Source organism: Hevea brasiliensis, chromosome 7, assembly GCF_030052815.1.
Source record: "Hevea brasiliensis isolate MT/VB/25A 57/8 chromosome 7, ASM3005281v1, whole genome shotgun sequence".
Taxonomy (NCBI): domain Eukaryota; kingdom Viridiplantae; phylum Streptophyta; class Magnoliopsida; order Malpighiales; family Euphorbiaceae; genus Hevea; species Hevea brasiliensis.
Genome location: NC_079499.1, coordinates 12540199 through 12551051, shown reverse-complemented (window position 1 = coordinate 12551051; position 10853 = coordinate 12540199). Strand labels below are relative to the sequence as shown.

Sequence of the window (10853 nt, the reverse complement as noted above, 5' to 3'; positions counted from 1 at the left end):
CACTAGTGATAAGTGCCATATGGCAGTTTCAAGAAAAATTTTTCTACTATATATGTATAGATAGATATATTTATTTAAATTAATCTTTATAAATTTAATTATTGAACCCTAACTTTGATAACAAGAGTCTGCAATCTAGCTATTAGTGTGTGTGTGTGTCTATATATATATATATATATAGCTGAACACAAGAGAAAGAAATTAACAATACCCAGCAATAGTTCATAATTCAGTGAAACTCAGCAAGAAGTGTAGGGATGAGGTGAGCAGATATAATTTGGTTTGTTTTCTCAGTGGGATGGAAGGCATCCCAAAATACATATTTATTGGCATCTGGTCACGTAAATGAATGTTCATTGCAGAGGTAACTCATTTCAAATGTTCCTGTTGCACAACATGCCATTTCCGTCACCTCGAATCCAGCCAATCATCCACACCAATAAGCAAAAATACTATATTTTTATGCTCTTTATAAACACTTTCTTTATATTATATTGGAGCAGAAAATTTGTGGCTGTAAAGCATTTATGCATGCTAGTGTTTCATCTCTCCATTGCATTCATTCTTGAATTTATTTGTTTGATTTTTAATATTTGGAACCTAGTTGCCCTCTTTTTGAAGGTAGAATTAAATACCAATACGTTGTGAAAATTTAATCTTAATATAAATATTTAATTTAAAATTATTAAAATTTTTTTATATAAAATCGTATTTATAGTAGCACACTTAAAATTAAAAAACTAAATTAGTTGATAATTTTATTATTCATGTGAGGACCATAAATGCCACACAAAAACATTCATTGCTTTCCCAAGTAGCATCAAATCCTCGTTAAGTTGGTGTGAGTCTTTATGAGTGCAGCTGGCAAAGCCTAGCCCTGATTTTCTCTTAGGCCCCTTCTGCCTAACAAGTGGAACACACATATTTATAGTTTATATTCTCTATAAGCCTTAGTGTTCTTTATTTCTGCATTTCTTAATTCTCTACCCTATTGATGAGGAGGGGTCTTTATTTAACCTTAGGATGATATGGGATAGTTCCACTTTTATTATTCTTAAAAAAATGGGTCAAGTCTAACTTACCCTCAAAAGTTAGCTCAAGAGGAGAGGAGTGCCAAAAGACAAATAAGGAATATATTACCCCTATCTTAAAATAATATAGAATATTAACACACCCCCTTCATGCCCATGATTAAATGCCTAGAGTTTGAAACACTTATAAAAGGCTCAACATTGATTGGGGAGGCTTGAGTACCATCTTAAAAAAAATAGATCAGAACTAACTCACTTTCAAAAATTAGCTTAAGGGGGAGGAATGTCTAAGGTCATATAAAGAGTACATTATCTCAATTCCAAACTAAACCACACACCGCTCCCCCCCCCCAAAAAAAAAAACTTTTATAGCCAAGATTAAACAACTAGAGCATGAAATACTTATGAAAGGCTTAATATTGGTTAGCAAGGCTTTGATATCATCTTAAGAAAATAGACTTGCCCTAACTCACCCTCAAATGTTAGTCTAAGGGGCTGGGAGGAGTGCCCAAGGCCATATAAGAAGTATATTACCCATATCCTAAATCAATGTGGGATATTAACACACTCCTCTCACGCCTAGGATTAAAAACCAAGAGCGTGAAACACTTATGAGAGGCTCAACATTATTTGAGTAGGCTTTGATACTATTTTAAGAAGATAAATTGGGCCTAACTCAAGCTAGCTCGAAGGGGAGAAGTGACCAAGACCATATAAGAAGCACATTACCCTTATCCTAGCTAAACCAATACGAGATATTAACAAATTCTTTTTAGTTTATATATTTATATATATATATTCAAAAACCAGAGAGATAACTGGGTGCATACATATGAAAATCATCATTGAGTGGAGAAATTATTCAATACAACTATTGTATGTACAATGGATAATTTTTTATCATTGATTATAGTAAGACTCACATGAAATTTACTATAGTCAATGTGTAAAGTAAAAATCGTAGTATTTGCAATGATTATATTTTAAAATTTCACTTGAGAGAGACTCCTAAGTCTAGCTATATTGGCAACCCAGTTAGCGCTCGATCAACTGATCTAGGGATGAAATTAACAACATAAGAAAGATGATCAAGCGAAAAAGCTCTAACATCCTGAGCCAAAGTCTCTGTTTCCAATTAGTTTGATTGTATGATATATATTTAGGTCATTACTCATGATTCAAAATTAGAAATTTACTCTTTATAGGGTTATTGAATCATATTCACTAAATTTCAAATACATTAAAAAAATAGGAGAAATGATTTATTATTATTATTATTATTATTATTGGCATGAGCTATAGATGATGGTGAGACTTGATCTGCATTGTCTTTTCTTTTGTCCTACAGTTTTGTTCCTAGATAAGCACAATGTTAACATTTAGTCAATTTCTATTTTATTTTTAGGACATTTTCCTTTCTTTTTCATCACTAAATATAAAATGGATTAAAAATAACAGATATAATTTTTTTCAATGACATAATTATAGTTAGAATAAGCATAATTTTTATGAAAAAATTATTAATTAAACACTTATTTCATTACAATTTTGTGGAATATTAATAATTATTTTAAAATACAAAATCTTTTAATTTTTTTAATAAACTTATTCATGATTTTATTTTGTGCTATGTTTTTTTTTTTATTATATAATAAGTCATATTTATTATAACATCAAAGATATAGTTATGATACTGGAGTTGTCTCTGAGGCTCTTAAGATATCGAGTTCAAGTTCTAATTACAGCCAATTGTATTAAAAAATATAATTAATTTTGTGCCATTAATTATTGCAAAAAAAATCAATTATATTTAAATAAAGACAATTAAAAGGTTATGCGAGCCTCACTACATTCCATAAACAACTAAAGGGAGAACATGTGCAAAAGCAAAAGAAAGTATAAATAGAGAGAACAATCTATAAGATTTGCCAAAATTAAAAGGTGGACCGACATTTACAGTAAGGCCTAATGACACTTTAATTGTTTTTGGTAGGAATAATAAAAGTGCTTACTTTTTTAATATATATTAATAATAATTCATCAAATTTTTGACAATGTTATAGCTAATTGTTTTTTTAAAATCCATTTTTACACTTAAAAAAAACCATTTATCAAAATTTGATATATTAACTTCATCAAATAAAAATAAAAATAAAAATAAAAATAAAAATAAAACTTTGAATAATAAATTAAAACTAAGTAATGAAATTAATATTTAATGATAAATTAAATAATCATATCTAGAATTAATAACATATATAAATTAAATAATCATATCTAGTTTTTCCTTTGTTCTTTGAAACTCGATCTCGATTTTTGTTAGTTTCACAGCTAATTCCTCTGGCCTTAGAGGCAAGGGGGTTCTTCGTCCTTTTGTCCCATTAGTGGGTCGCCTTCCTTGCCTATGGGATGGTTGTGACTAAATCAGTGGGAATTAATTGGTTATTTTGCAATAGCAATTACCTAATAAAAATTTTATATTACTGTTTATTGGAACACTAATTCAAAGTTGAGGTTTAATATATATATATATATATATATATATATATATATATATAAATTGCTTGTCCAATTAATGGTTTATATATATTTTCTTGGTGTGCAGTTTAATTTTGTAATAATATAATTTGCATTATTTTTTAATGAGAATATTATAGATTATTTTTAGTTTATTTTAAATGAGAGATTGCAATATTTAGAATTCATGTTGTTGGAGTATTTACATATATAAAAAAAAATGAAAAATATCTTTTACATTCAACTGATAATTTAATTATGTGTTATTTGCATAATATGAAATATTTAAATGATATTATATTTTTATGGATAAATTCAATAGGTTTAATAATAAAATATCTCAATAGCTTAAAATCAGAAAAATTAATGAAATTTATCTACATAATATTAGAATTATTATCAAAACATCAAGCTTTGAATTGGAATTGTAATAAGAGCTAAATAAATAAAAATTTTAAAACTAAAATAAACATAAAATAATAAAAAAAAAGTATTGACATGGAAATTTTATATATTAGACCACATTAATAAATTACTATTATGATTTAATAATTTAATATTAATAAATATAAAAACTAAATTAAAAAATGGTAGCAGTATACTCTTTGCTAACTACAAAGTCCTTGAACAATTAAAATGATTTTATAACATTAACACTTAAGATTTTTCTAAAAAATCTCAATATTAAAAATTTTCCTACTTCAAAACTAAAAAAAATAAAACTATTTTTATATTTTAATAAACATTTTAATTTTAATTTTTTTAACACTTTCTGATAAAAAAATTATAGTAATTTTAAAACAGTAAATAATATACATTAATTAAAAAATTTTGAAAAAAGTAAAATAACAAAAAAATGATAAAAAAATAATAATAAATTGTTGATTTGAAAGTTGAGTTAATTATATTATTTTATTTTCATTCTTAAAAATATTATTTAATTGACTATTTTTATTTTCTGAATGAGTTAATAAGTTTTAAATTTATTTTTAATTTTTTTATAAATATTTTATCATTTTTTTCATAATAAACATAAATTTTAATATTGATAATTTATAATATTCTAATTATTTAAATTTTTTAAATTAAATATAATTCATTAATACTGAAAAATAATAATAATAATTCATTAGTTTAATGACATAATATTTTTAAATTAATTTTTCAGTGCAATGTGGCAACCATCCATTATCATTCAATTATCTTCAATTTTGTATATCTATTTTTCACTTTACAATGGTTGATGAAAAAGGCCTATTTGATGGGCAAAACGGTAAGAGCAAACACTTTTAGTACTTTTAGCAACAGGTAGAGTAATATTCTGAAAATTTTTTTTAAAAAAAAAACTGAAAACAGAATTTTTTATTCAAATATTCATATTTTTCAAATGGTAATTGAAAAACTAGTTTTAGAGTTATTTTCTACATATTTTTATAATAAAATTCATATTTTTCAATTGTTTTTCAAATAAAAAATAATGACTTTTCTATAATTAAAAATAAATAATTATTTTACAAAATATTTATTTATAATAACAAAAAATTAATTATATTATTATAAAATAAATGAATAATATATACTAAAATAATTTTATTAATAAAATGAGTTTAAAATATATTTTATAGTAATTTATTTTTTTAATTATGAAATATATGAATACTTTTTTTATTTTTTTTTAATTAAAAAATTGTTTTTAATTATTGGGAAGGTGAACACTTTTTTATATTTTTCTTATTTTCAATAGAAAATAAAAACTAGAATTTTCTTAGAAAATAAAAAATAAAAAACTGTTTTACATAAGTAAATAGGCTTTATAAGTGTTAGCTATTTTAGTATAATAGAAGTAATTTTTTTTTTAATTGGTTAAAAACACACACGGAACAAGCAAAGCACACAGATAATTCATATTTCTTATTGCTTATGAATTAGTAAATTACTAGACTTGCTTCCCCCCAAAAAAAAATTGCTAGACTTGCTCAAGCTCTTTAATCTATTAAGGAATGGGCATGTGCACAAATATATAAAGAAAGAACACATATATACGTAATTAGTTGACATAATTAAGCATTAATTTAGTAGAGCTTACCGTACTGAGAAGGTCTTCTGATGATATCATGGAAAACGTCATAAGCATTTCTTGTAAACAGCATCTTGAGTACAAGAAGCTCCTTGTTCAGCTGTGAAACCAAGCCCTCCAACTTCCCATTGAATTCTAAAGCAACAGTATTGTACTCCCCTAAACAATCATGTTGACCTATGAAATTTGTGGTCCTCTCCAGTGGCAAACACCCCATTGGAGGAACCCCAGTTAGTGATATCTTCCTAGCTCCAAGACCGTAGAGTTTGGTAATGAAATCTCTAGCAAGTGAAACAAGAAAATCTTGGTATTGTTTGACACTGAATTGTACTCGCCTTGTTGCAAACGTGTACTAATTTTCCAGGAAATCGTTTGTTCCTAAGCTCATCAAATACAATGCCTCACTTAGGGGTGGCCACGGTTCAGGAACCGCCGGTTTAGGTTCAGAGAAATATTGAACCAGAACCGAACCGCTAAGAGACGGTTTAAAGGGCGGTTCGTGAACTGCCGGTTTTGGTTCGAGCCCCGGTTTAAAACGGTTTAATAGGCGGTTTAGAGTTGGGCGGTTTGGAGCGGTTCAAGAGACGGTTTAGGGCGGTTCGGGGGATGGTTTAGGACAGTTTGATCAAAAAATAGGAGAAAAAATTTGGTGAAATAAATATTTAAAAAAAAAAAGAAAAAAATGATATTATTTGTATTTGTAATAAAAAATAATAAGAAATGTATAGAGTTAATTTAAAAAAATTATAGAAATGAAAAGAGATTAAATTAATTTTAGTTAAAAAAAAAAAAGGAAGAAGGGCTTGAACTTAATTTTGTAGAAATTAAGTTGCCTACGTATCCTCTTGGGGTTTAGAGGAATCAAAGCCCACGTAGTTCTCTTACCTTCTATTTAGAGTTAGATAACCCCCTTACCCTAATCACTTCCACAACCGCTCGATTCCGTTGTTGTTCCATCGGTTCCTATGTCATATAAATCTTTATTTCCTTCACGTGTGATCTCTTGTTGCCTTAAGGCTACCTTAATCCAATCATCTAAACATGTTTGAGCTTCTAATGATTCAGGAACCATATTAGATCGTGTCTCATCTAATATACTACTACCTGCACTAAAAGCTTGTTCAACTGCAACTGTGGAGACTGGTGCTGCTAAAATTTGTTTAGCAATTAGTGCAAGGGTGGGAAAAGTATTTGTATAGCGACGCCACCAATCAAGTACTGGAAATTCTTTACCTGCACTACTATCACCAAACTCGAAAATAGTGGTTAAATAAATATCAAATTCAGAATTATTACCAAGGGATCCTCTATGCCTTTTTTGCCTTTGTAATAAGGCACGATCACCCATGCTTATTTTAGAGGTTGGCTCATTCTGAACTTGACTAGAAGGCTGAGATTGAGAAACTAATTGTTGACTAGAAGAACAAAATTCACTATATAAATCAAAAATTAATTTTCTAATTTCAACAATTATTGCATGAATATCAAAATCAATCTCATCATCAAGATTTAAACATGAATAATAAAGAGACAAATAATCATTTAAACCATCTAATTTACATCTAAGATCAAAAAAACAAGCAACAAGATAAAGTGGAGGAATATTTTTGAAATAATTTAACCATTTTTTTTATGTTAGAAATGCAATCTTTTAAATTAACATCATTTTCATGGTCTTGCAATGCACCTATAATATTAAGACATTCAATCATAAATAAATGAGATGTAGGATAATAAACACCACTCAATGTATATGTAGCATCATTAAAAACTTTTAAAATATCCAAAAGTTTTGTACAAATGTCCCAATTTTGTGGATATAGTTGAACTTGTGGCACATTATTGCTAATAAATGTGCACAATAAATCTCTATATCCAAATGACTCATTTAGTAATTCATATGTTGAATTCCAACGAGTGGGAACATCTCTTGAAAATCTTTTTTTTCTTTTATTATTTATTTTACAAAATTTAGCCCATTCTTTCATAATTTGAGGATGTCCCCATAAAAATGAAATTGTTTTTTTGATGGGAGAAATAAATTCATCTAGGGTTCTTAAACCATCTTGCACACACAAATTTAATACATGACATGCACACCTAATATGAAAAAATTTTCCCCCAAAATTGGGTTGGCAAATTTTTTTAATGTCATTAATTGATGCAGAATTTGCAGCAGCATTATCAAAACCAATTGAAAAAATTTTATAAACTAATCTATATTCTTCTAAAATATTTTTAATCATTCTATAAATATTATCAGCAGTATGTCTCTCATAAAAAACACACCATTTTCTCAAAAAAAAAAAGAATGATACTATGATAAAATTTGAAAAAAAAAATAGTATAGAGATAACAAAAAATAGAAGGTACTAGAAATTTGAAAAAAGAAGTGTAGAAGATAAAAAAAAAAATTAGAAATTTGCAAACAAAAAAAATAGTGTAAAATTTTAAATTAAAAATTAGAGATAGTGAAAATTTTTATGAGTATATAAAAAAATAGAGTAATAAAGAAAATATTAAAATTTTAATGATAGTATAAAAAAATAATAATAGAGTTATTGAATAAAATAATAGGATATAAGAAATTTTTATGAGTGTAAAAAAAATAAAGTGTAAAAATTTAGAGAATATTGAGAATTAAAGAGAGATTTGAGAATAATTGTGTAGAAAATTTGAGAGATTTGAGAGATTGGAGAGAATTTAAGAGTAGTGTGAATGAATTAAGTGGATGAATTGAGGTATTTATAGAGTTTTTATAAATTTTTTATTTCTAAAATTATCCCCAAAAAGTAATTATTTTTTTACTGTTATTAGGGACTAAAGGGTAATTTTACAATTAAAATAAAAAAAACAGTAATGGTAAATAATTTTACCGTTTGAGATTAAAATAATAAAAATAATTGATTTTGAAATTTAATAAATGATTATAAAAAAAAAAGAAATGACATTTGAATAGACATTTGCAGGGGTAGGCTGTTGTGGAGTGGTTTGCCACGAGTAGGTGAAAGTGGCGGTGTGGCGATTAGGCTGATCTTTGCCACAATGATGTATAATTTACTGTACACATTCTAATCGAATCGCTGGTTCGATTCGAGTTAAACCGACGGTTTTAATTCGAATCAAACCGATGGTTCAACGGTTTTATAATATCTTGAACCTGAACCAAACCATGGAGGAACGATTTAGGTTCGGTTTTATAACGGTTTTCGGTTTTGACCGGTTTCGGTCCGGTTTCGGTTCGGTTCCGGTTCCAAACCGGACCGTGGCCACCACTAGCCTCACTCACTATCTCCTTTGCCTTCTCATTTCCAAAATAGGCTCTCAGTTTGTTCTGATAATCCTTGAAGTACTCTAGCTCCTCCCATAGGGGTATCACATTCTGCATGTACAAAAACAAAAAAGATTTCAATTCTTAAGCCGTAGTAAAATACAATGCAATCGAATTTTCGATTGTTTTTTTTTTTAGGTAAAATTTAAGAGACTCACAAAGACTTCAGAAGTAGCATTGTCATAGCTAGTTCCAGCAGAGGCAAAGCAAACACCAGTAGCAAAATCTGATATAGTATACAAGGGATCTAAGTAAGCAGGAATTGCTGGCTTGAGACCGAAAGCCTGAGAAATGAAGTCAGGAGGGATACGGCCATTAGAGAAGCGTCCGGTGGGGCGACCACCTTCAAAATCTCGGCCATAAGGCTGGAAATTGCTCTTGAGAACAGTGGAAATCACATTGTTATCTCCAGCATCAACAAATGAATCTCCAAACACCATGATTGCTGGAACTTTGGCTGAGGTTTCATCAGCAACTAGTAGTACTAACAGTGATAATAAGAGAACAAGAATACGCATATTTGCCATATTTTCTTCCCCAAATGGCTAGCGAGTTAGGGAAGCTTAAAGAGGATGAATATGGAAAATGGACCTGAGTTAAATATACGATACTGAACTATTCTTGTTAGAAGAAGAAAATCAAGAAGTGGCAGCAAAGTTTGGTGTGTGGTTCTAAATTTTTAATGGCTGGCAGCATTCATACAGTACAGTACTTACATACATTCTCATACATCTTATGCATTCATGGATAAACAGTAAATATGGTATGATCATGGACTTTCTAAAGGATTCAATTCTGAGCCACCAAGAATTGAATCAGGGCATTCTTAGGTGCATTTCATTCATTCATTTTACAAGAGTTGCTGAAGGAGTACATAATCAACACTTGATCTTGAAATCCTCCCACTGGTCCCACCAATGCTCTTGACCTCCTTGATCTTCTTGCAATCCAATTACATAGTAATCCTTGCCATACCAAGACAAATTTACAAGAACTAAATAAATGAAATTACAATCCAAAATTATTACAACCTTAATAATACATACCCAAAAATAAATTAAAATAAATTAATTAATTTACAACCCAAAGAAACATAAAAGAAATAAATCCAATCATATTAGTCTTTTATAGTCCATGATCATCCATCATGCATATCACTATTTAACAATTAAATAAAACATACATATTTAAATTAAATTGAATATCTCATATTCAACTTAAAAATCCATATTTGAATATAATTCAAACAAATTTAAAAATTCAGATTTGAATCTCATTCAAACAAATTTAAAAATTCATATTTGAATTATATTCAAAAAAATTTAAAAATTCATATTTGAATAACATTCAAACAAATTTAAAAAATTCAGATTTGAATCATATTCAAACAACTTTAAAAATTTATTTTTGAATCACATTCAAACAACTTTTAAAATTCAGATTTGAATCACATTCAAACAACTTTAAAAAATTCAGATTTTAATTACATTCAAACAACTTTAAAAATTCAGATTTGAATCACATTCAAACAACTTTAAAAAATTCAGATTTTAATCACATTCAAACAACTTTAAAAATTCAGATTTGAATCACATTCAAACAACTTTTAAAATTCAGATCTGAATCAAAATTTAATTGTGTGATTAAAACTCTAATTAAACAATTTAATTAGACATAGGATGAGCTTTTATATCATACAATAATTGTAAATTAAAAATCCAAACATTGCGCACACCATTGGTGACCACAAAGTGTGCGCACCAATGGTGTTCATCACCAAGCCGCCACTTTTCCTTTGCAACTAGCAATGGATCTATCATCTCATAATCAAACCACACAATTAAATTATATAATCAACAATCTAAATGGCAAATATAGTGGCTCTGATACCAATTGA

The 10853-nt window shown here is 27.8% G+C and overlaps 1 pseudogene; it reads right to left on the bottom strand.

Moving 5' to 3' along the window:
• Positions 1–214: 214 nt before the first annotated feature.
• LOC110664156 (GDSL esterase/lipase At2g42990-like) lies at positions 215–9575 on the bottom strand (annotated as a pseudogene).
• Positions 9576–10853: the final 1278 nt, after the last annotated feature.